We start from the raw sequence: 25,303 nt of genomic DNA on the forward strand, positions 1-25,303 counted from the left end.
ATAGAAAACACTAACTTACCTGCAGTTACTAAGCATAACAACATTCATGTACAGATACTGTAGACAGAAAATGTAAACAACACAGAGAATATAATAAAATTTGTTTTACATCTACATTTATATCCTGCAAACCACCATGAGATGCTTGGCAGAGGGTATGTCTTCATTGTTCAGACATCACTCCACCTTGTCACTGGCCCTGGTAAAGTGTATGTACATTACCCAGTGTGCTTTGTTTCTGCTGTTTGAAATGAATCAGCATCCCAGCATTGCATTGTCAGTACTGTATTAGGATATTAAAATTAGAGAATGGGAAATCTAGTATAATCTTATTAATTGTATCATCACAGAACAAAAATTACTCTCTCCCCCTGATCTGTTAGTGAAATATTTTGATGTTGGCAGTTATGGACAATAGACTCGCTTTTAGGTTTGGAACTATTCGGGCAGTTTGTTGTGTGTGTTGGAGATGTGATGGATCAAGAGAAATACTGTGCTACGAATTGTCAGCTTTGATCAGTGATGTAATGTTAATGGCTGATGCGATTCATATTTTATATATTCACAGTTTTGGGATAAATAGGAGTATTCAATATGAGTCAAAGGCTTTGGCCTGTGGCATAGGAAACCTGCAATAAATGCCGTAAACAATGTGGCAACTATAATGTGATGTCAGTAGCACTTTTTTCAAGTGGTCGAAGCTACATAACAGTCTTTCACTGCAACTAGATTTTTTAACTCTCACATTCATTGGATTTGCCAACTCACAACCAAACTGCCACCTCCAACCTAACCTAGACATCATCAGGCTAAGCTGCAGATCAGTCTCACCACACCCACTTTTCTTTGCTTGCACATTTGTTGGTTTCATCAACTGATAACAAAATTGTGAGTATACACACCAAAAGGTGACAGCACAGCAACCATTAACTTTGTCAGTTTTCAAAGCTGACAACTCATATTAAATATTCCTCTTTGCCCAAGTTTTACTGTTGGTTGGTGAAGGCAATGAATGTGTGTGTGTATGGGGGGGGGGGGGGTGGAGGAGGAAACACCCTCATTATGGTGACAGACTGATCTCTAGCCTAGTGCAAGGTATAGATTACACTGAATGGTGACAGTTTGGTTCCGAGCTGTCAAATACAAGGACTATACAACTGAAAAGAACTAGTTTTGGTGACAGACTGATCTGTAGCTTATTCCATTTAAAAATTTTGCTACTGATATCGTGTTGTAGTTGCTATTTGTCGATGGTATTTGTTCCATGTTTCCTATGTCACTGGTCAGGGCCAACAGTCTGTATTGAATAATCATCTGATTTAATTTTATATTTTTTGTTAGTGGTGGATATTATTACATATTTTTGTTAATTATGGATATTACAACAAAGTTCATGAGTAGCTCCCTGGATGTCACAGTGGTGGAAGACGTGCTAATCATGAGTAAATTCCCACTGTTATTCGATGTAATTGCTAAATGTGTGAAAAGTTGTGTTGTGGAAAAGGTGTGGGAACGACTAAAGTTATCGTAGCTCAGACCAGGGACTAGCATATGTGGATTGTCGGCAGTAGACACGTGGTATTCTGTCAGGAAGTTGGTTGTGGGTTTTTTTTTTTTTTTTTAATTTAGTCTTCAGGCTTGTTTGATGCAGTCCACCACGAATTCCTCTCCTGTGCTAACCTCTTCATCCCCAAAGTAGCACTTGCACCCTATGTGCTCAATTATTCATTTAAAGTATTCAGATCTCTCATAATTCGTACCCTCTAGTACCTTAGTGGTCATTCCCTGATACCTTAACGCATGCCCTATCATCCTAGCCCTTCTTGTCAGTATGTTCCTCCTGTCCAGTATGTTCCTTCTGTGGTGAATCTCATTCCCTATCATTTCATCTGATTTCAATATTCTTCAATAACACCACATCTCAAAGGCTTTAATTGTGTTGTGTACCAGTTTTCATACTATATAATGGAAGGAAACATTCCACGTGGGAAAAATTATATATAAAACAAAGATGAGGTGACTTACCGAACAAATGCGCTGGCAGGTCGATAGACACACAAACAAACACAAACATACACACAAAATTCAAGCTTTCGCAACAAACTGTTGCCTCATCAGGAAAGAGGGAAGGAGAGGGGAAGACGAAAGGAAGTGGGTTTTAAGGGAGAGGGTAAGGAGTCATTCCAATCCCGGGAGCGGAAAGACTTACCTTAGGGGGAAAAAAGGACAGGTATACACTCGCACACACGCACATATCCATCCACACGTACAGACACAAGCGTCTGCTTGTGTCTGTATGTGTGGATGGATATGTGTGCGTCTGCTTGTGTCTGTATGTGTGGATGGATATGTGCGTGTGTGCGAGTGTATACCTGTCCTTTTTTCCCCCTAAGGTAAGTCTTTCCGCTCCCGGGATTGGAATGACTCCTTACCCTCTCCCTTAAAACCCACTTCCTTTCGTCTTCCCCTCTCCTTCCCTCTTTCCTGATGAGGCAACAGTTTGTTGCGAAAGCTTGAATTTTGTGTGTATGTTTGTGTTTGTTTGTGTGTCTATCGACCTGCCAGCGCTTTTGTTCGGTAAGTCACCTCATCTTTGTTTTATATATAGTTTTCATACTATCTGTGATTCATTACCATACAGTGCTGTGCTCCAAATGTATATTCTCAGAAGTTTCTTCCTCAGATCAGGGCCCATGTTTGATACAAGTAGACTTCTTATGGTCAAAAATGCCCTCTTTGCCCATGCTAATCTGCTTTTTATGTCATCCTTGCTTCATCCAAGATAGCACAATTTCTTAAATTTTTGATCCCCAATTTTGATGTTGAATTTCTTGCTATTGTCATTTCTGACACATCTTGTAACCTTTGTCTTTTACCTGTTTACTCTAAATCCACATTCTGTGGTCATTAGACTGTTTGCTCTATCCAGCAGATCCTGTAATGTCATCAGTAAATTGTATCATTGATATCCTTTCATCCTTAATTATAATTCCACTCTTGAACCTTTCTTTTAGCTCTGTCATTGCTTCTTTGATGCAGGCCTATGTATTGAACAGTAGGGGCAAAAGACTAATCCCTTTTTAAATCAAGCACTTTGTTCTTTACCTTCCAATCTTTTGTTCCCTATTGGTTCTAGTACATATTGTGTATTACTGATCTTTCTCTGTAGCTTACTCCTGTTTTTCTCAGAATTTTGAACATTTGCACCGTTTTACGTTGATGAATGCTTTGTCTGGGTTGACAATCCCATTGTGTCTCAGTGCTATAAGATTGTCTTGGTTTTTCTTTAAGCTAGCTTCCATTATCAAGTGCAAAGTGAGAACTGCCTCTCTGACGACTTTGCTTTTCCTAACGCCAAACTGATAATCATCTAACAAATCCTCAATTTTCTCTACTGTTCTTCTGTATATTACTCTTGTCAGCAACTTGGCTGCGTGAGCTGTTAAGCTGATTGTGCGATAGTTTTTGCACATATCTGCCCTTGCTATTCTCAGAACTGTGTGGGTAATATTTTCTGAAAGTCTGATGCTAAGTTGCCTGTCTCATAGATTCTACTCACCAACTTGAATAGTCATTTGTTTGCCACTTCCCCCAATGATTTTTGGAATTCTGATGGAATGTTATCTATTCATTCTTCCTTATTTGAACTCAAGTCTTCCAGAACTGTTTTAAATTCTGACTCTAATACAGGATCCCCTGTATCACTCATATTGACTCAAACTACTACTTCTCACATGTCATCAGGCAAGTGCTCCCCCTCACCTATCTGCTCTCTCTCCTGCATTTTAAAGTGAAATTCTCATTGCACTCTTAGTGTTACCAACCTAGCTTTTAATTTCCCTGAAGGTTGCTTTGAATTTTCTATATGCTGAATCAGTCCTCCAAAAGATCATCCATTTTTTCGATTTCTTCACATCTTTCCTGCAGCCATTTCACCTCAACTGCCCTGCCTTTGTTATTTACTTCACTCCTAAAGGATTTATATTACTTTATTCCTGCCTTTCCCCCTACGTTTTTGTACTGCATTCTGTCACTGATCAATTGAAGTATTTCACCTATTACCCAGTTTCCTTCCTTACACTTATGTTTGTCTGTCCAACATCTGTGATTGCCGTTTTTAGAGATTCCCACTCCTTATTGCAGTATCCATGTCCTTAGCAAACTTCAAACATGCCTCATCATTCCTCAGTAGTTCAATATCCCACTTCCATTCACACTGATTCTTTTGGACAATTCTCTTGAATTTCAGTCTATACTTCATCATTACTAAATTGTGACCTGAGAGTATACCTGCACATAGGTACATCTTATGATCCATTATCTTATTTTGGAATCTCTGTCTAATGTGATGCAATCCATCTGGAAGTTTCCAGTGTCCCCCAATCTTTCCAAATATACCTCCGTCTCTTGTGATTTTTGAACAGATTACTCGCTATTACCATCTGAAATTTATTGCAGCACTCGGTTAGTCTTTCTCCTCTCTCATTCCTACTGCAAAGGCAATTTTCTCCCATAGTACTTTCTCCTATTCCTTCCCCTACAACCGCATTCCAATCCCCAATGATGACAAAGTGCTCCTGAAGTGAGCAGGGTAGCTGGAAAGCAACAATAATGGAGAATAGCAACAAAGCAACCTTAGAGTTGATGACCAAAACAGCAAAGTTAAAAAAGGAGTAACAATAAAGAATATAATTAAATAAGTAATAATAAATAAAGAATATGATGAAATGAACAGTAATAATAATAATAATAATAATAATAATGAAAAAATCCAGATAAGTGCTAGTAGGATTCGCGAAGGTTGCATACAAATTTAGTGATGTATATAGATAGTTCAGTCACCAAGGGAATAAAAAATCTCACTGATTGTTGCCTGTGTCTGATATGATACAGGCAAGATCATGTCTACCCATTCCTGAGGAAAAGGGGTCATAACAGAAGGGCAGACAGACAGTCTGATAACGAATGACAATTTTTTTGTGTATAGATACAAATTAACAGTTCTTGGAATTTTTCATTTGCTTGTACTGTGAAACCTTGCTTTTTGCTGGATATAATGATTCTAGGTTAATGGTAGTACCCTATAGGTTTCAGTGAACGAGATCATGAGTATCAAAATATGTGACATAAATGGCCATACCTTTTGACTGCATTGACTTAGAAACTTACATTTTCTACTCCGCCAAGGGGCTACAGACCTTCGCGCGTGACATAAATTTCAGCTGGAGAAGTCTACCCATTCCTGAGAGAGAAACGGTTTTGAATAGTGAGACAGACACTTGAACAGACAAGCAGACAGATGGACAACAGAGTAATCCTATAGGGGTTCCGTTTTGATTGACTGGGGTACAGAACCCAAAAAAGACAAAGAAGAAAAGAGAAGGGAAAATGGAATTTGTATGATAATAGAAGTTATGTCCATGAGATTGTCAAGCTGCTAGAATACGTTGAAGGGCTAGATAATTGGAGCTGACAGCTCTTTTCTGTGCCTATCTCCACCCCTGAAGTTGTTTTAGTTATAAAACCTACTTCTTTGCACTCACCCTCTGCCTATTTCAGTCCCACCACTGCTAAAACATATCATGTCAAATGCAGAGCAACTTCCAAAGCCATACATGTTATTAACCAATTAGCGTGTGTCTCCTGTGCAGCAGTGTATGTAGCAGTGACTGCCAGTATACTTATTGAGTCCATGAATGGCCATACAAGAGCTATGTGTCTCAGAGACATACTGTACCCAGTTACTGAACTGACTTGAGTGTCTCCTAAATCACTCCAGCTACTTGAATCTTTTCACCCAATCCAAGTTTCCCTAAACTTTTGAGACTGGAACTTCCCTCCAGCACATTCTTACATTCCCAACATCCTTGTGCAGTGAAACTCCATTAGAACACAAACTCCCCCTATTTTATTTAACTTTGTTAGTAATAATAATAATAATAATAATAATAATAATAATAATAATCTTAATCTTAAGACAGCCACCAGAACAAGCACAAATAGAACACAAAGTGACACACACGTTAGATATAGAAGAGAAATTTCAGCTGACATATATAGAATACAAAGACACAAATACAGACATTAGACCATTCTTGCATAGACCGCCAAATAACCCACAAGTCGGAACAACAATAAAAACTATCAACACAATCATACACAACAAAATAAATGAGAACACAACTATGGAAGAGCTATAACTACTGGTTTATATAGGAGCACTCACTACACTAAATATACACACTAGGCAGAGATCAGAACCAACCAACACACAGAAGAAACCCACAAAACCAGCATGGCAGCACAGGCTACAGATCAGAATAGAAAAACTGAGAAAAGACATTGGACAGCTAACACAATTTATAAGAAATGAAATGTCAGAAAAAAAAAAAAACGAAAAAGGTTAGGTAAAATCCCACAACAAGAAGTGATAGAGCAATTAGATGAAAAGAAGCAGAAATTACAAGCATTGGCCAAACGATTTAGAAGATACAAAAAAAGTGAAAATAGAAGGAAACAAAACCAAACATTCAACACAAACCAAAAGAAATTTTACCAGACAATAGATAACACACACATTAAAATAGACAATCCACCAAGCATAACAGACATGGAACACTTCTGGAGCAACATATGGTCAAACCCGGTACAACATAACAGGCATGTGCGGTGGATACAAGCAGAAACAGACACATACAAGATGATACCACAAATGCCTGAAGTGATAATTTTGCAACATGAAGTCAGCCAAGCAATTAATTCTACGCACAATTGGAAAGCCCCTGGAAAAGATAAAATACCAAATTTCTGGCTAAAGAAGTTAACCTCAACACATTCACATCTAACTAAATTATTTAACAGTTACATTGCAGACCCATACACATTCCCTGATACACTTACACATGGAATAACTTATCTGAAACCTAAAGAAGATCAAGCAGACACAGCAAACCCAGCTAAATATCGCCCCATAACATGCCTACCACAATATACAAAATATTAACTTCAGTCATTACACAGAAATTAATGACACATACAACACAGAACAAAATTATAAATGAAGAACAAAACGGCTGTTGCAAAGGAGCACGAGGATGTAAAGAGCAACTGATAATAGATGCAGAGGTGACATATCAAGCTAAAACGAAACAAAGGTCACTACACTACGCATACATTGATTACCAAAGAGCTTTTGATAGTGTACCCCACTCATGGTTACTACAAATATTGGAAATATACAAAGTAGATCCTAAATTGATACAGTTTCTAAACATAGTAATGAAAAATTGGAAAACCACACTTAATATCCAAACAAATTCAAATAATATCACATCACAGCCAATACAGATTAAGTGTGGAATATACCAAGGAGACTCATTAAGTCCTTTCTGGTTCTGCCTTGCACTGAACCCATTATCCAACATGCTAAATAATACAAATTATGGATACAATATTACTGGAACATACCAACACAAAATCACACATTTGCTATACATGGATGATCTAAAACTACTGGCAGCAACAAATCAACAACTCAACCAATTACTAAAGATAACAGAAGTATTCAGCAATGATATAAATATGGCTTTTGGAACAGACAAATGTAAGAAAAATAGCATAGTCAAGGGAAAACACACTAAACAAGAAGATTACGTATTGGATAACCACAGCGACTGCATAGAAGCGATGGAAAAAACAGATGCCTATAAATATCTAGGATACAGACAAAAAATAGGAATAGATAATACAAATATTAAAGAAAAACTAAAAGAAAAATATAGACAAAGACTAACACAAATACTGAAAACAGAATTAACAGCAAGAAAGAAGACAAAAACTATAAATACTTATGCTATACCAATATTGACCTACTCATTTGGAGTAGTGGAATGGAGTAACACAGACCTAGAGGCACTCAATGCACTTACACGATCACAATGCCACAAATATAGAATACATCACATACATTCAGCAACAGAAAGATTCACATTAAGCAGAAAGGAAGGAGGAAGGGGATTTATCGACTTAAACAACCTACATTATGGACAGGTAGACAATTTAAGAAAATTCTTTATAGAATGAGCAGAAACTAGCAAAATACACAAAGCAATCACTCACATAAATACATCGGCTACACCACTGCAATTTCATAACCACTTCTACAACCCGCTAGATCACATAACATCAACAGACACGAAGAAAGTAAATTGGAAAAAGAAAACATTACATGGCAAGCACCCGTATCATCTAACACAGCTGTACGTCGATCAAGATGCATCCAACACATGGCTAAGAAAAGGCAATATATACAGTGAGACGGAAGGATTCATGATTGCAATACAGGATCAAACAATAAACACCAGATATTACAGCAAGTATATTATTAAAGATCCCAATACCACAACAGATAAATGCAGACTTTGCAAACAACAAATAGAAACAGTAGATCACATCACAAGCGGATGTACAATACTAGCAAACACAGAATACCCCAGAAGACGTGACGATGCAGCAAAAATAATACATCAACATCTTGCCTTACAACATAAACTTATAAAACAACACGTTCCCACATACAAGTATGCACCACAAAATGTACTGGAGAATGATGAATACAAATTATACTGGAATAGAACCATTATAACAGATAAAGCTGACATCATACTCACCAATAAAAAGAAGAAATTAAGACAACTAATCGAAATATCCATACCCAATACTACAAATATACAAAAGAAAACAGGAGAAAAAATTGAAAAATACATCCAACTGGCTGAGGAAGTCAAGGACATGTGGCATCAGGATAAAGTTGACATTATACCAATTATACTACCAATTACAGGAGTCATACCTCACAATATCCACCAGTACAGCTACATCCAAAAGTATATATGATTTTGTTGTTGTGGTCTTCAGTCCTGAGACTGGTTTGATGCAGCTCTCCACGCTACTCTATCCTGTGCAAGCTTCTTCATCCCCCAGTACCTACTGCAACCTACATCCTTCTGAATCTGCTTAGTGTATTCATCTCTTGGTCTCCCCCTACGATTTTTACCCTCCACGCTGTCCTCCAATACTAAATTGGTGATCCCTTGATGCCTCAGAACATGACCTACCAACCGATCCCTTCTTCTAGTCAAGTTGTGCCACAAACTTCTCTTCTCCCCAATCCTATTCAGTACTTCGTCATTAGTTATGTGATCAACCCATCTAATCGTCAGCATTCTCCTGTAGCACCACATTTCGAAAGCTTCTATTCTCTTCTTGTCCGAACTATTTACCGTCCATGTTTCACTTCCATACATGGCTACACTCCATACAAATACTTTCAGAAACGACTTCCTGACACTTAAAGCTATACTCGATGTTAACCAATTTCTCTTCTTCAGAAACAATTTCCTTGCCATTGCCAGTCTACATTTTATATCCTCTCTACTTTGACCATCATCAGTTATTTTGCTCCCCAAATAACAAAACTCCTTTACTACTTTAAGTGTCTCATTTCCTAATCTAATACCCTCAACATCACCCGAGTTAATTCGACTACATTCCATTAGCCTCATTTTGCTTTTGTTGATGCTCATCTTATATCCTCCCTTCAAGACACCATCCATTCCGTTCAACTGCTCTTCCAAGTCCTTTGCTGTCTCTGACAGCATTACAATGTCATCGGCGAACCTCAAAGTTTTTATTTCTGCTCCATGGGTTTTAATACCTACTCCGAATTTTTCTTTTGTTTCCTTTACTGCTTGCTCAATATACAGATTGAATAACATCGGGGAGAGGCTACAACCCTGCCTTACTCCCTTCCCAACCACTGCTTCCCTTTCATGTCCCTCGAGTCTTATAACTGCCATCTGGTTTCTGTACAAATTGTAAATAGCCTTTCGCTCCCTGTATTTTAGAATTTGAAAGAGAGTATTCCAGTCAACATTGTCAAAAGCTTTCTCTAAGTCTACAAATGCTAGAAACGGAGGTTTTCCTTTCCTTAATCTTTGTTCTAAGATAAGTTGTAAGGTCAGTATTGCCTCACGTGTTCCAGTATTTCTACGGGATCCAAACTGTTCTTCCCCGAGGTCGGCTTCTACTAGTTTTTCCATTCGTATGGAAAGAATTTGTGTTAGTATTTTGCAGCTGTGGCTTATTAAACTGATTGTTCGGTAATTTTCACATCTGTCAACACGTGCTTTCTTTGGGATTGGAATTATTATATTCTTCTTGAAGTCTGAGGGTATTTCGCCTGTTTCATACGTCTTGCTCACCAGATGGTAGAGTTTTGTCAGGACTGGCTCTCCCAAGGCCGTCAGTAGTTCCAATGGAATGTTGTCTACTCCGGGGGCCTTGTTTCGACTCAGGTCTTTCAGTGCTCTGTCAAACTCTTCACGCAGTATCGTATCTCCCATTTCATCTTCATCTACATCCTCTTCCATTTCCATAATATTGTCCTCAAGTACATCGCCCTTGTATAGACCCTCTATATACTCCTTCCACCTTTCTGCTTTCCCTTCTTTGCTTAGAACTGGGTTTCCATCTGAGCTCTTGATGTTCACACAAGTGGTTCTCTTATCTCCAAAGGTCTCTTTAATTTTCCTGTAGGCAGTATCTGTCTTACCCCTAGTGAGATAAGCCCTCACATCCTTACATTTGTCCTCTAGCCGTACCTGCTGAGCCATTTTGCACTTCCTGTTGATCTCATTTTTGAGACGTTTGTATTCCTTTTTGCCTGCTTCATTTACTGCATTTTTATATTTTCTCCTTTCATCAATTAAATTCAATATTTCTTCTGTTACCCAAGGTTTTCTACTAGCCCTCGTCTTTTTACCTACTTGATCCTGTGCTGCCTTCACTACTTCATCCCTCAAAGCTACCCATTCTTCTTCTACTGTATTTCTTCCCCCCATTCCTGTCAATTGTTCCCTTATGCTCTCCCTGAAACTCTGTACAACCTCTGGTTCTTTCAGTTTATCCAGGTCCCATCTCCTTAAATTCCCACCTTTTTGCAGTTTCTTCAGTTTTAATCTACAGTTCAGAACCAATAGATTGTGGTCAGAGTCCGCATCTGCCCCTGGACATGTCTTACAATTTAAAACCTGGTTCCTAAATCTCTGTCTTACCATTATATAATCTATCTGATACCTATTAGTATCTCCAGGATTCTTCCAGGTATACAACCTTCTTTTATGATTTTTGAACCAAGTGTTAGCTATGATTAAGTTATGCTCTGTGCAAAATTCTACAAGGCGGCTTCCTCTTTCATTTCTTAGCCCCAATCCATATTCACCTACTACGTTTCCTTCTCTCTCTTTTCCTACACTCGAATTCCAGTCACCCATGACTATTAAATTTTCGTCTCCCTTCACTATCTGAATAATTTCTTTTATATCATCATACATTTCTTCAATTTCTTCGTCATCTGCAGAGCTAGTTGGCATATAAACTTGTACTACTGTAGTAGGCATGGGCTTCGTATCTATCTTGGCCACAATAATGCGTTCACTATGCTGTTTGTAGTAGCTTACCCGCATTCCTATTTTCCTGTTCATTATTAAACCTACTCCTGCATTACCCCTATTTGATTTTGTATTTACAACCCTGTATTTACCTGACGAAAAGTCTCGTTCCTCCTGCCACCGAACTTCACTAATTCCCACTATATCTAACTTTAACCTATCCATTTCCCTTTTTAAATTTTCTAACCTACCTGCCCGATTAAGGGATCTGACATTCCACGCTCCGATCCGTAGAACGCCAGTTTCCTTTCTCCTGATAACGACATCCTCTTGAGTAGTCCCCGCCCGGAGATCCGAATGGGGGACTATTTTACCTCCGGAATATTTTACCCAAAAGGACGCCATCATCATTTAATCATACAGTAAAGCTGCATGCCCTCAGGAAAAATTACGGCCTTAGTTTCCCTTTGCTTTCAACCGTTCGCAGTACCAGCACAGCAAGGCCGTTTTGGTTATTGTTGCAAGGCCAGATCAGTCAGTCATCCAGACTGTTGCCCTTGCAACTACTGAAAAGGCTGCTGCCCCTCTGCAGGAACCACACGTTTGTCTGGCCTCTCAACAGATACCCCTCCGTTGTGGTTGTACCTACGGTACGGCTACCTGTATCGCTGAGGCACGCAAGCCTTCCCACCAACGGCAAGGTCCATTGTTCATGGGGGGGGGGGGGGGGTATATATACAACTACAGAAATCCGTAATTATTGATACATGTTCAATCACCCGAAAGTTCCTAAATGCAATATAACATATACCGTACAGTTAAAAGGAAGTCACGCTTGATCAAGGTCCGTGTCACTTTCCATTTTTGACCAGACATAACGTCTGAGAAAAGAAAGAAAGATATAATAATAATACAGTTAAAAGGAAGTCACACTTGATCAAGGTCCGCGTCACTTTCCAATTTTGACCAGACATAATGTCTGAGAATAGAAAGAAAGAATAATAATAATAAACCCCGTGGAGGCCCGGGAAAAGAATAGCCTCCGGTATGTTCTGCCAGTCATAAAAGGCGACGAAAACAACAAACCACTAATAGCGCTAACCCCCCTTTTAGTGTGATTAGTTGGTTCAGGACAGAACTAATGAAGCTTCAGACAAGCGCTGTCAGGGTCGGGGACGACGCTTGAACCCTATGCCTGTCCACAATGGTAACGACACTGCTAGCCACACGGAAAATGATTTAAATCCAAATAGAGGTGTTTTGCAGGACATGCTTCCTGCAACCACCCTACAAGGAAAACAAAGGCAGAGGATGAGATGGTCTGATGAAGTTAACCGACACCTCATGTTCTGTTATTACCAAGCAACAAACTTAGGAACCAACACAACTGGATACAGATCACAAGTATACGCAACATTTATTACGAGATACCCAGAATTAAAATTTTTAACAGAACAACGACTAGCTGATCAGATCCGTGTAATAATCAAAAATAACAGGATACCCCAGTCAGAATTAGAAAACATCAAACAACAAGTACAACAAATACTGGAACAAAATAATGTACAGTCAGAAGAAGAAGAAAATACAGTAATGGAATCAAACATCCCAGAGCAAACAAACAAAGAACAACATGCATCAATTAAACAATCAGAGGAAAACGAAATCTTAAGACACCCCCCAGAACAAGCATAAATAGAACACGAAGTGACACACGTTAGATATAGAAGAAAAATTTCAGCTGACATATATATAATACAAAGACACAAATACAGACATTAGACCATTCTTGCGTAGACCACCAAATAACCCACAAGCGGAAACAATAACAACTATCAACACAATCATACACAACAAAATAAATGAAAACACAACTATGGAAGAGTTACAACTACTGGCTTATATAGGAGCACTCACTACACTAAATATACACACTAGGGAGAGATCAGAACCAACCAACACACAGAAGAAACCCACAAAACCAGCATGGCAACACGGGCTACAGATCAGAATAGAAAAACTGAGAAAAGACATCGGACAGCTAACACAATTTATAAGAAATGGAATGTCAGAAAAAAAACGAAAAAGGTTAGGTAAAATCTCACAACAAGAAGCGATAGAGCAATTAGATGAAAAGAAGCAGAAATTACAAGCATTGGCCAAACGACTTAGAAGATACAAAAAAACTGAAAATAGAAGGAAACAAAACCAAACATTCAACACAAACCAAAAGAAATTTTACCAGACAATAGATAACGCACACATTAAAATAGACAATCCACCAAACAAAACAGACGTGGAACACTTCTGGAGCAACATATAGTCAAACCCGGTACAACATAACAGACATGCACGGTGGATACAAGCAGAAACAGACACATACAAGATGATACCACAAATGCCTGAAGTGATAATTTTGCAACATGAAGTCACCCGAGCAATTAATTCTACGCACAATTGGAAAGCCCTTGGAAAAGATAAAATAGCAAATTTCTGGCTAAAGAAGTTCACCTCAACACATTCACAACTAACTAAATTATTTAACAGTTACATTGCAGACCCATACACATTCCTTGATACACTTACACATGGAATAACCTATCTGAAACCTAAAGATCAAGCAGACACAGCAAACCCAGCTAAATATCGCCCCATAACATGCCTACCAACAATATACAAAATATTAACTTCAGTCATTACACAGAAATTAATGACATATACAACACAGAACAAAATTATAAATGAAGAACAAAACGGCTGTTGCAAAGGAGCACGAGGATGTAAAGAGCAACTGATAATAGATGCAGCCAACTCATACAAATACCTGGGTGTAACACTGTAATGGATAAAGCAGATGGTAGACTTTGGTTTATTGGTTGAAGACTGGGGAAGTGCACTCAGTCTACAAAGGAGATAGCTTTTAAATCACTTGTGTAACTGGTTTTAGAATATTGCTCAAGTATGTAGAACCCATCCCAAATACGACTAACAGGGGATATTGAATGTATACAGAGAAGGGCAGCACGAGTGTTCATAGGTTTGTTTAATCTTTGGGGGTGTGTCGCAGAGATACTGAAGTGACTGAACTGAAAGACTCTTGAAGATAGATGTAAACTTCCATAAGAAAATCTAATAATAAAATTTCAAGAACCAGCTTTAACTGTTGACTCTAGGAATATACGACAATCTCCTATGTATTGCTCACATAGGGTTAGTGAGGGTAAGATTAGAATAATTACAGCATGCACAGAGGCACTCAAACAATCATTCAAATGGCTCCGAGCACTATGTGACTTAACTTCTGAGGTTGTCAGTCTCCTAGAACTTAGAACTAATGAAACCTAACTAACCTAAGGACATCACACACATCCATGCCTGAGGCAGGATTCGAACCTGCGACCGTAGCGGTCGCTCAGCTCCAGACTGTAGCGCCTAGAACTGCACGGCCACTCCGGCCTGCAACAATCATTCTTTCCGTGCTGCATATGTGAATGGAACAGGAAGAAACCCTATTAACTGATGCAGTGGGACATACCCTTTGCCATACACTTCGCAGCGGTTTGCAGAATATAGATGTTGATGTACATGTACTACAAATTTTATCTCCTGAAAGTAAATATTGCCCCCCAGTCATGTTGCATACTTTGTTGGTAGGTTCAGTTGACCCCTGTTTTAAATCAACTGACTAACTGCCACCTACATGGAAGATTCAATTAAGTTGGAATTCTTGTAATCGTGATGATATTTTTTGTATATGTTTGGCAGCTTTTTTCTGTCTCTCCTCTGTTCTGGAAATTTGTCTTGTCTACATCCATTCGTTAAAGGGAAGATGAAAAAGTCACAGGAGATCATTTCCAGTGAATAGGATGGTGCGAAACAATTGTCATTTTGTTTATGGCCGAAAACTGCTTAGCACTAACTGCTACGTGACTGGGAGGATTGTCATGATGAAGTATACTATCAATTGTCCACCTCGGCGCAGGTTGGTTTTTTTTTTTTTTTTTTTTTTTTTTTTTTTTTTTTTTTTTTTTTTTTTTTTTTTTTTTTATGATACTTCATGGAATGTATTCATGGTAGTCCATCCCATTCGTGCTGGGAAAGGCAGAAAAGCAAAAAGAAAGACGAAACCAATATTATGCATGAGTGTTTACTTTCCTGATGTACACAAATGACAAAAAGTTCTGGGGATTGAAAACTTGCAGTAGAGTTAAAATACTGTGAATTTTCAGTGAGTGTCATTCCCTCAGTTTGTAGCAAAGTAGTGCAATTTTGCCAGTTGTGGAAAGGCCAACAATTCTTCATTTTTAAATATTTCCCATACAGATTTATATAAATTGTAGGATGTTGACAACATGTTTATTTGTATTACTTTATTTATTTATTCACTCAGATAGCATCCTGTAATGATTTAGGATTTTTCTTCACAATACAATGAAGTAAATAGTCCAAAGTGTTCATGGGGACCATTCCAGCATTTGCCTGAAATGATTCAGAAACACCTAAATCTTTTACCAGTATCTTTCTGTGTCCATCTATGTTAATTGACAATCAGTAGTCAACCTCAAAAAATTTGTGTTTGTTACTCAGTGCAATAGAGTTGTTTTCCCTCTTTGTGCTGAAGTGCGTGCTATTAATTTTATTTATGTTCGAGGTCAATTTATTACATACCGCCCAATTTTAAACATTCTTCAGTGTTCCATTTGCTTTCTCTACAAGGAGTTCTTGTCTTTTATCAGTCACTATAATGTTGCTGGAAAACACTGACACATATTAAGAGCAGAGTTGGACCCAGTACTCTACCTTGAGGCACACTAATGTTTGTATGTTTCTTGTGTGATAATTGTTTTACTAAAAATTTATCATCAGCAGATGTGTAAACTATCTCTGTCTTTTGCACTCTGTTTTCCTGGTAAGACTGTAACCACTTGTTTGATATTCCTGTTACACCTAGTTCTTCTAGCTAGTTTAGTAGTATTGTGTGGTCAACAGGCCAAAAGCCTTGCATAAATCTAAGAATATCGTTCTGTAGTCAGCTTCAAATGCCAGTTCTCCAAATTTCCTCAATATTGTTTTGTGAAAAGAATGTCGTCTTCCCTCAAGGAATTCCTGTTTGTGTTCATGAACCATCTCCGTAGTACTTGCATGTTGATTGAACCTACCAGTAACAAATCTAGCAGCACACCTCTGAATTGTTTCAATGTCGTCCTCTAATCTGAGCCAATGGGGATCCCAAACACTCGAACAGTATTCAAGAATTAGTATTCTTCACAGATGAGGTACACTTCCCTAAAATTCTCTCAATAAACTGAAGTCAACCATTTGCCTTCCCTGTTATTGTCCTTTGTGCTTGTTCCATTCATATCACTTTGCAACATTACACCTAGACAGTTAACTAGTTTGACTGTATCAAGCAGCACACTACTAGTGCTGTATTCAAACATTGTGGGATTGTTTTTCCCACTCATCTGCATTAACTTACAGTTTTCTACATTTAGAGAAAGCTGCCATTCATCAAATCAATAGAAATTTTGTCTAAGTCATCTTGTATTCTTCTGCAGTCACACAACAATGACACCTTCTAGTACACTGCAGCATTGTCAGCAAACAGCTGCAGATTGCTTCTCTCCCTGTCTTTCAGGTCATTTATGTACATATAGAGAATAAGAGCAGTACTGTCACACTCCCCTGGGGCACTCCTGACAATACCCTTGTCTCTAATGAACATTCACCATCAAAGACCATCAAATAGATGACAGAGGGATAGAGAAACAGTTAAAATCGCTCAAAAGAGGGAAGGCCGCTGGACCTGATGGGATACCAGTTCGATTTTACACAGAGTACGCGAAGGAACTTGCCCCCCTTCTTGCAGTGGTGTACCGTAGGTCTCTAGAAGAGCGTAGCGTTCCAAAGGATTGGAAAAAGGCACAGGTATCCCATTTTCAAGAAGGGACGTCGAACAGATGCGCAGAACTATAGACCTATATCTCTAACGTCGATCAGTTGTAGAATTTTGGAACACGTATTATGTTCGAGTATAATGACTTTTCTGGAGACTAGAAATCTACTCTGTAGGAATCAGCATGGGTTTCGAAAAAGACGATTGTGTGAAACCCAGCTCGCGCTATTCGTCCACGAGACTCAGAGGGCCATAGACACTGGTTCCCAGGTAGATACTGTGTTTCTTGACTTCTGCAAGGCGTTCGATACAGTTCCCCACAGTCGTTTAATGAACAAAGTAAGAGCATATGGACTATCAGGCCAATTGTGTGAATGGATTGAAGAGTTCCTAGATCACAGAACACAGCATGTCATTCTCAATGGAGAGAAGTCTTCCGAAGTAAGAGTGATTTCAGGTGTGCTGCAGGGGAGTGTTGTAGGACCGTTGCTATTCACAATATACATAAATGAGCTTGTGGATGACATCGGAAGTTCACTGAGGCTTTTTGCGGATGATGCTGTGGTATATCGAGAGGTTGTAACAATGGAAAATTGTACTGAAATGCAGGAGGATCTGCAGCGAATTGACGCATGGTGCAGGGAATGGCAATGGAATCTCAATGTAGACAAGTGTAATGTGCTGCGAATACATAGAAAGAAAGATCCCTTATCATTTAGCTACAATATAGCAGGTCAGCAACTGGAAGCAGTTAATTCCATAAATTATCTGAGAGTATACATTAGGAGTGATTTAAAATGGAATGATCATATAAAGTTGATCATTGGTAAAGCAGATGCCAGACTGAGATTCATTGGAAGAATCCTAAGGAAATGCAATGTGAAAATAAAGGAAGTAGGTTACAGTACGCTTGTTCGCCCACTGCTTGAATACTACTGAGCAGTGTGGGATCTGTACCAGATAGGGTTGATAGAAGAGATAGAGAAGATCCAACGGAGAGCAGCGCGCTTTGTTACAGGATCATTTAGTAATCGCGAAAGTGTTACGGAGATGATAGATAAACTCCAGTGGAAGACTCTGCAGGAGAGACGCTCAGTAGCTCGGTACGGGCTTTTGTTGAAGCTTCGAGAACATACCTTCACCGAGGAGTCAAGCAGTATATTGCTCCCTCCTACGTATACCTCGCAAAGAGACCATGAGGATAAAATCAGTGAGATGAGAGCCCACACAGAGGCATACCGACAATCCTTCTTTCCACGAACAATACGAGACTGGAATAGAAGGGAGAACCAATAGAGGTACTCAAGGTACCCTCCACCACACACCGTCTGGTGGCTTGCGGAGTATGGATGTAGATGTAGATGTAGAAAGACAGCATACTCGTTTCTGTTACTGAAGAAGACTTCAAGCCACTCACATATGTGAGAACCTATTCCGTATGCTCGTACATTTGTTAACAATCTGCAGCGGGGTACTGTGTCGGACACTGTCTGGAAAGCTAAGAGTATGGATCCTGCCTGTTGCCATTCATCCATGGTTTTCAGGATATCGTGTGAGAAAAGGGCAAGAATTCTGCAGCAAACCAGTGTTAAGGATATTAGTTTGTAATTTTGCCGGTCATTTCTTTTATCCTTCTTATGTACAGGAGTAACTTGCACTTTTTTCAGTCAATTGGGACTTTGTGCTTGGTGAAACATTCAGTAAGGGGCCGATGCATGTAACTCATCCTTGTCAAGAGTTTCAAGTTTCACTTTTGTGAACTCTATTGTGGCCAATATTGTACTTCTCCCACTTCTGAAACAAAACCCTACTTCATTAAAATTATTCTATATGCTTATATAACTCGTTAGTCTATCTGCCATGATTGATTCAATTGTTTTTGAGAATGCATACGGTAGTGAAACTGGCCTGTAATTTTCTACATCGCAAACCTTGTTTCTGGGCTCATTTCTTATGTTCGTTAATGGGGCTTGTTTGCTGTCTATGCACATCTTCAGAATAGAGACTGGAACCTCTTCTGTATCTACTGACTTCTTATTGTTAAACTTATATGTTGGCCTCCTGACTTCAAGTTTCATTGTGGGAAAAAAAGCCGTTGTGCTTGCTGTGCAAGTCATTGTGGGTTCTACATGTGTTTTAGGCAATTTTGTTGCAATTTCTCTGCAATACCAGAAACATAGCCATTCATAAAATTTGCCAATTCCTGAGGATTTTCTGTTATTCTACCCTCATCTTTGATTTGTATGTTATTATACTTGTGTCTGACTTTTCCAGTTAATAATGTCTCATACTACTTTGCTTTTATTTTCTTTGTTCTGTATTATTTTGTTATTGATTGTTTTGCAGATAGTTATAGCCTCCTGCATATTTTTATTGTACCTGTGATAACAATCTTGTGTCTGTGGATTAGTTTAGTGCTTTTGTAAAGAACTGAGAAATTTAAGTGTTTGAGAGGACTTAGAAACACCTGCAGTTATCCATATGTTTTCCTTAGCTACTGATGTTGAAGTGACTATTTTTGGAAATATCTCATCAAAAATGAATTTAAGCAGCATGCAAAATTTAGAGATCTAGCATCATCCCAGGCTTGATTTGCCGGTAAAAGTGCACTTACAGTGTCACTGGCTATTCCATCGTGAGTCAATTTTTGTTACATCTTGCTTGTTGGATGATGGGAACTGAACACGATAAATCATGAGATGGTTTTTGACAATGAATCAGAATGCTGATTTGTAATTTTCTATAATTTGTAAACAAAGTTAACTGTCACTTTGTTATGTTAGGTCAGAATTTAACCTCACAGTTGCAGTTTTTGGCAATATTGAAATATGCAAAAAAACTGGTGATTTCTCAAATTGGGAAACAATCAAGAATGGGGTGCCGCAAGGTTTGATCTTGGGTCCTCTGCTGTTCTTAATATATATTAATGACTTGCCATTCGATATTCACGAAGATGCAAAACTGGTAGTTTTTGCCGATGATACAAGTATAGCTATCACACCCAACAGACAAGAATTAACTGGGGAAATTGTAAATGGTGTTTTTCAGAAAATCATTAAGTGGTTCTCTGCAAATTGGCTCTCATTAAACTTTGACAAAACACAGTATACCATATACAGTTCCACACAGTAAATGGAATGACACCATTAATAAATATAGATTTCAATCAGAAATCTGTAGCTAAGGTAGAATATTCAAAATTTCTAGGTGCATGCATTGATGAGGGGTTGAACTGGAAAAAACACACTAAGGATCTGCTGAAACTTTTGAGTTCAGCTACTTATGATTTTAGGGTCATTGCAAATTTTGGTGATATACATCTGAGTTAATTAGCTTACCACGCCTATTTTCATTCTCTGCTTTCGTATGGCATCATATTCTGGGGTAACTCATCACTGAGTAAAATAGTGTTCATTGCACAAAAGCGTGTAATCAGAATAATTGCTGGAGCTCATCCAAGATCATCCTGCAGACACTTATTTAAAGAGCTAGAGATCTTCACTGTAGCCTCACGATATATATATATATATATATATATATATATATATATATATATTCACTTATGAAATCTGTTATTAACAATCCGAATGAATTCACAAGTAATAGCGGTGTACAGGCTACAACAATAGGAGAAAGGATGATCTTCACTACTCAAGGTTAAATCTAACTTTGGCTCAGAAGGGGGTAAATATGCTGCCACAAAAGTCTTTGGTCACTTACCTAATAGCATCAAAAGTCTGACAGATAGCTATATAGCATTTAAAAGGAAATTAAAAGAATTTCTTAATGGCAACTCCTTCTACTCATTAGATGAATTGTTGGATATAGTAAGTGGATAATTTCCCCAACCCCCCCCCCCCCAAAAAAAAATAAATAAATTAAAAAAAAAAAATATTAAGTGTCATATAATATTTTGTGTAATGTAATATCGTGTATAGACACCTTTTATTAACCTGACACGTTCCACATCATTATGAAGTGTCTTATTCATGATCTCTAATCTAATGATTTACAAGTAGATTATTGCAATGACTACACATCAGTCTATCAAGGGCAACTGTAATTTCATGTTGAGATTTATTGGCATTGCCAACTCACTAGCAGATTGTCTCATTCCAACCGAACCTAGGTCTTGAGTTACACTACAGGTCAGTCTGTCAGCACATCTAGTTCTTTTTCCACTCACCAAATAAATACAAAAAGCAGCGACAACACTTAAAAATCAAGATATAATATGATTAAGAGTTATTCAGGCACTCTTCATATTGAAAAGAAAATATAGTCAATCTGTATCTTCTGCTGAAAGAAAACATTAGGTTCAGCAATTCTCATTTGCTACCATATATTGGCACCCAGTTGGCTATGACGAAAGTCAGTGCATTGCCAACATCATCATGCAGCATTAAAGCTGCTGACACTGTAAGTGCACTGTAACCAATTTGTCAGTGCCCTAACAAAGTATGGATTTTACATTTCAAGGAGATCCTTTTGTAGCCTGCAATTGTATGGATTTTGTCAAACCTGTCTTTAACTTTATTGTTTGACAGTAATGATTAAAACACCAAGATCTCTTATAAATACTTCTCTTTTTACCATGTTGTTATCTGTAATTGCATGGTCTAAGACAGATATTGAACTTCTTGATACTGCAGTACCAGCATTTATCATTTTTACCATGCCAAAAGTGTTCAGAGCATTCAGGAAGTTATCAATTATTTACCCGCAACACCTGTGTTAATATTCATGACTCCACATATTATTTTGTTAGTTCTGGGAGCTGAGACTTTTTCCTGGACTTCAACTAATTTGTTGAAAAAGATCTCCACATTACCACCGGATGACTGGTACATGCAGGGAATAATTAACATTTTATGAAAGTCTAGTTTTGGTAGTTCAGTAGCTTCCAACTCAAAATGTTTATCTGTGCTAATAGTGATCTGATCTACTCTAGCTTTAACGTATGCACCACCTGTGATATAAATACCTGGTCCTCCACCCTTTAAGGTAGTTCTGAAGTAGCAACTTGCAAATTCACTGATGATCGCATTGTATGCTGTATTTGACTGTCTCTACACCAGTGCCCTGTATTGCATGCTATCATGCTGTTCAAACTCTGTAATTCAATTCAGATAAAATAATTTTGGGTGTCGGGCTGCATCATTGTAACTACTAAAACAGCTAAATTGCCGTTTTGACCAATGTGCTGTGGTCCTCTTCAGGGCGGTTTATGTGGCCCAATACCCAAAATTATTTTATCCAAATGACACCGGCCATGGAAGCCAACAAATTTATTTCCGTAATTCAGCTTTAAGCTGGTGCCATTTATTTTGAGACTGCACATTTTGATGATCAATAGATAATTCTGAGCAAATTTCTGTAATGTGTGTGCACTCTGTAGTTGTACATTCTATCTTTCAAGTACTAACTGAAGAAGTCTCTAAACTGAATGAGACACTTCAAGGCAGGGGAATTCTTTGTCATGATTTATCTTAAAAAAGATCTAGTTGTGTACCTATGGTAACAGTTGTTTGACCATGCAGAGCCATACACCTACGTTTCATACTCTTACTGACTGACTCCACTGATCTTCTTTTTCCAGTCCTGTTGATGTGCAGACCATGCCTAGTGTAGCTCTATCTCCCAATAGTCCCCACAAACACCAGTGGAATGTTTGCCCATGCAGCAGTCATCAGTGTCATCTCCAGCTTTGCACTGATTCACTGTACAGCATTGCCAAGATTAAGCCAACTAGCTGCCAGAACAGCTCAACTGAGCTCACCTTGGTGCTAACAGTTAGAGAAACTGCCTTACTCAGGTCACCATCTATTTGTACTCCATGTCTCTATCCAGGCTGTTCCATGGCCTGCCCACTGTGCTGTCTGATCAGCCTTCATGAAAATCTTACACAGAGGTCATGAAACATCAGCCCCCTGATCAAGACCAGGAATCAGCTTGAAAATGCTACCAATTGGGGGTCTACACCACTGCAATGACTGCTATCTAGCATCGGTACTCTCTTCTTCCTAACATTTGTATCATTCCTAGCCCTCCTACTCACAGGCAGAGTCTACTGCCTATTTCCTACTACATCATCATCTTGAGGCTCACCTCCCCCCCAATTCTGGCAGCTGCAATCTGCTCCTGGTAGACACAACATAAGTATCAGATGGTGACCTCGTCCTACTAGCCTTCTTACCAACTGCCAGTTCATGAACAGCTCCCTCACCATTGCCTTTCTTCATCCTTACTAGCTCTCTCCTAGCTTCACTGAAGTGTACCTGATGGACAGAAATTTTCCTCTCCTGCTCCTCTATTATTGCTCTAGTCATGCTGCATATTTTGCAGGATCTCATTGACCTGCCAAGAGTTCTTCTCACATTGTCAGAAGGATGTTAAACCCTAGTCTTCCTTTCTTCACACAGCTTTCTCCCCAGTGAAACCATTTGCTTCAGCTCTCACAGTGCACCCCACAACTTCATTTTCTTATGGCAGCTCTCGCAATTTCTGCGTGTGATCAAGTAAAATATCTATAGCAAAGGAAAACAATCTGTAAATACATGAAACTAAAAAAAAATTCTGATATCTGTTATCCTTATTTCTTTATAAAAGGGTGTAACATTCTATAAGAATCATGCTACCTGTGACTGTGTGTCAAGTGGAGTTTGCACATACGTTATGGACACTATAGCGAACTTGTTCCTCTTAATACACCTTTGGAGGCTGTCGCTGTTCGGGTAAGGGCATTTCAGGATATTACCATCTGCAATGTATACCTCTCTCCTGATGGTGAAGTGTCTCAGAACATATTGTTTGCATTGGTTTCTCACTTCTGCTCACCTTTCCTAATCTCGGATGATTTCAGTGCCCATGATCCTTTGTGGGGTGGAACCATGATTACTGGATGCAGCAAAGAACTCAAAAACTTCCTGGCACAACTTGACCTTTGTCTCTTGACTATTTGTACCCCCACACACTTCAGTGTAGTGCATGGAACTTTCTCAACCATTAACCTTTCCATTTGCAGTCCTTGTCTTCTCCTATCTGTCCATTGGAGAGTCCATGATGGCCTGTGTGGTAGTGACCGCTTCCTGGTCTTCCTGTCTCTCCCTCAGTGTCACTCCCATGGACGCCTGCCCAGATGGGCTCTGAACAGTGTTGCCTGGGGTGCTTTCACCTCTGCTGTCGCCCTTGTCTCCCCATCGCGTGGAGATATCAGAGAGACAGTCCAGAATACAACTAAGCCATTCTTTCGGCAGCTGGGTTGGCGACTCCTGTTCCTCGGGCTTGTCCGATGGAAGACAGAACCATGATGGTCATCATAAATCACAAAGGCCATTAGAGATCGTAAGTAGGCTCTCTAGTTCCATAAGTGGCACTCATTGATGGAGCACCTCATTGCTTGTAAACGACTCCATGCCCAGGTTCACCACATAATAAAATGACAGAAATGAGAATGCTGGGAGTGGTACATTTCAACCATTGGACCAAGTATCTCCCCTTTGTCGGTTTGGGCAAAGATCAGACTTCTCTATGGATACCAGACACCTGCTGGTGTTCCTGGCATTATCTTGAATGGTGGTCTACACTGACACGTAAGCCGTTGCCAAACATTTTGTCTGCATTATGCTTGGGCCTCTGTGTCTGCTTTTACTACATGCTGCCTGGAGCCATATAATGCTTCATTCAGTGAGTGGGAATTCGCCAGTGTCCTAGCCCACTGCCCTGAGTTAGCTCCAGCACTGGACCACATCCAAAACCAAATGATCAAGCACCTATCAGTAGATTGGCAACATCATATTCTTGCCATCTTTAACCATGTCTGGCGCAAGGGCGAGTTACCATTACAATGGCAAGTAAACATCATTGTCCCAGTGCTGAATACGGGTAAGCACACTCTAGAGATGGACAGTTATCACCCAGCTAGTCTCACTAGTGTTCTCTGTAAGTTGCTTGAATG

At 39.0% G+C, this 25,303-nt stretch overlaps 1 protein-coding gene across 1 annotated transcript in view; it reads left to right on the plus strand.

Moving 5' to 3' along the window:
* LOC124794941 (probable asparagine--tRNA ligase, mitochondrial) overlaps positions 1–25,303 on the plus strand; it is an 83,964-nt gene that overhangs the window by 1,037 nt on the left and 57,624 nt on the right. The gene's annotated exons all lie outside the window — the stretch shown is intronic.

Source organism: Schistocerca piceifrons, chromosome 4 (assembly GCF_021461385.2).
Source record: "Schistocerca piceifrons isolate TAMUIC-IGC-003096 chromosome 4, iqSchPice1.1, whole genome shotgun sequence".
NCBI lineage: Eukaryota > Metazoa > Arthropoda > Insecta > Orthoptera > Acrididae > Schistocerca > Schistocerca piceifrons.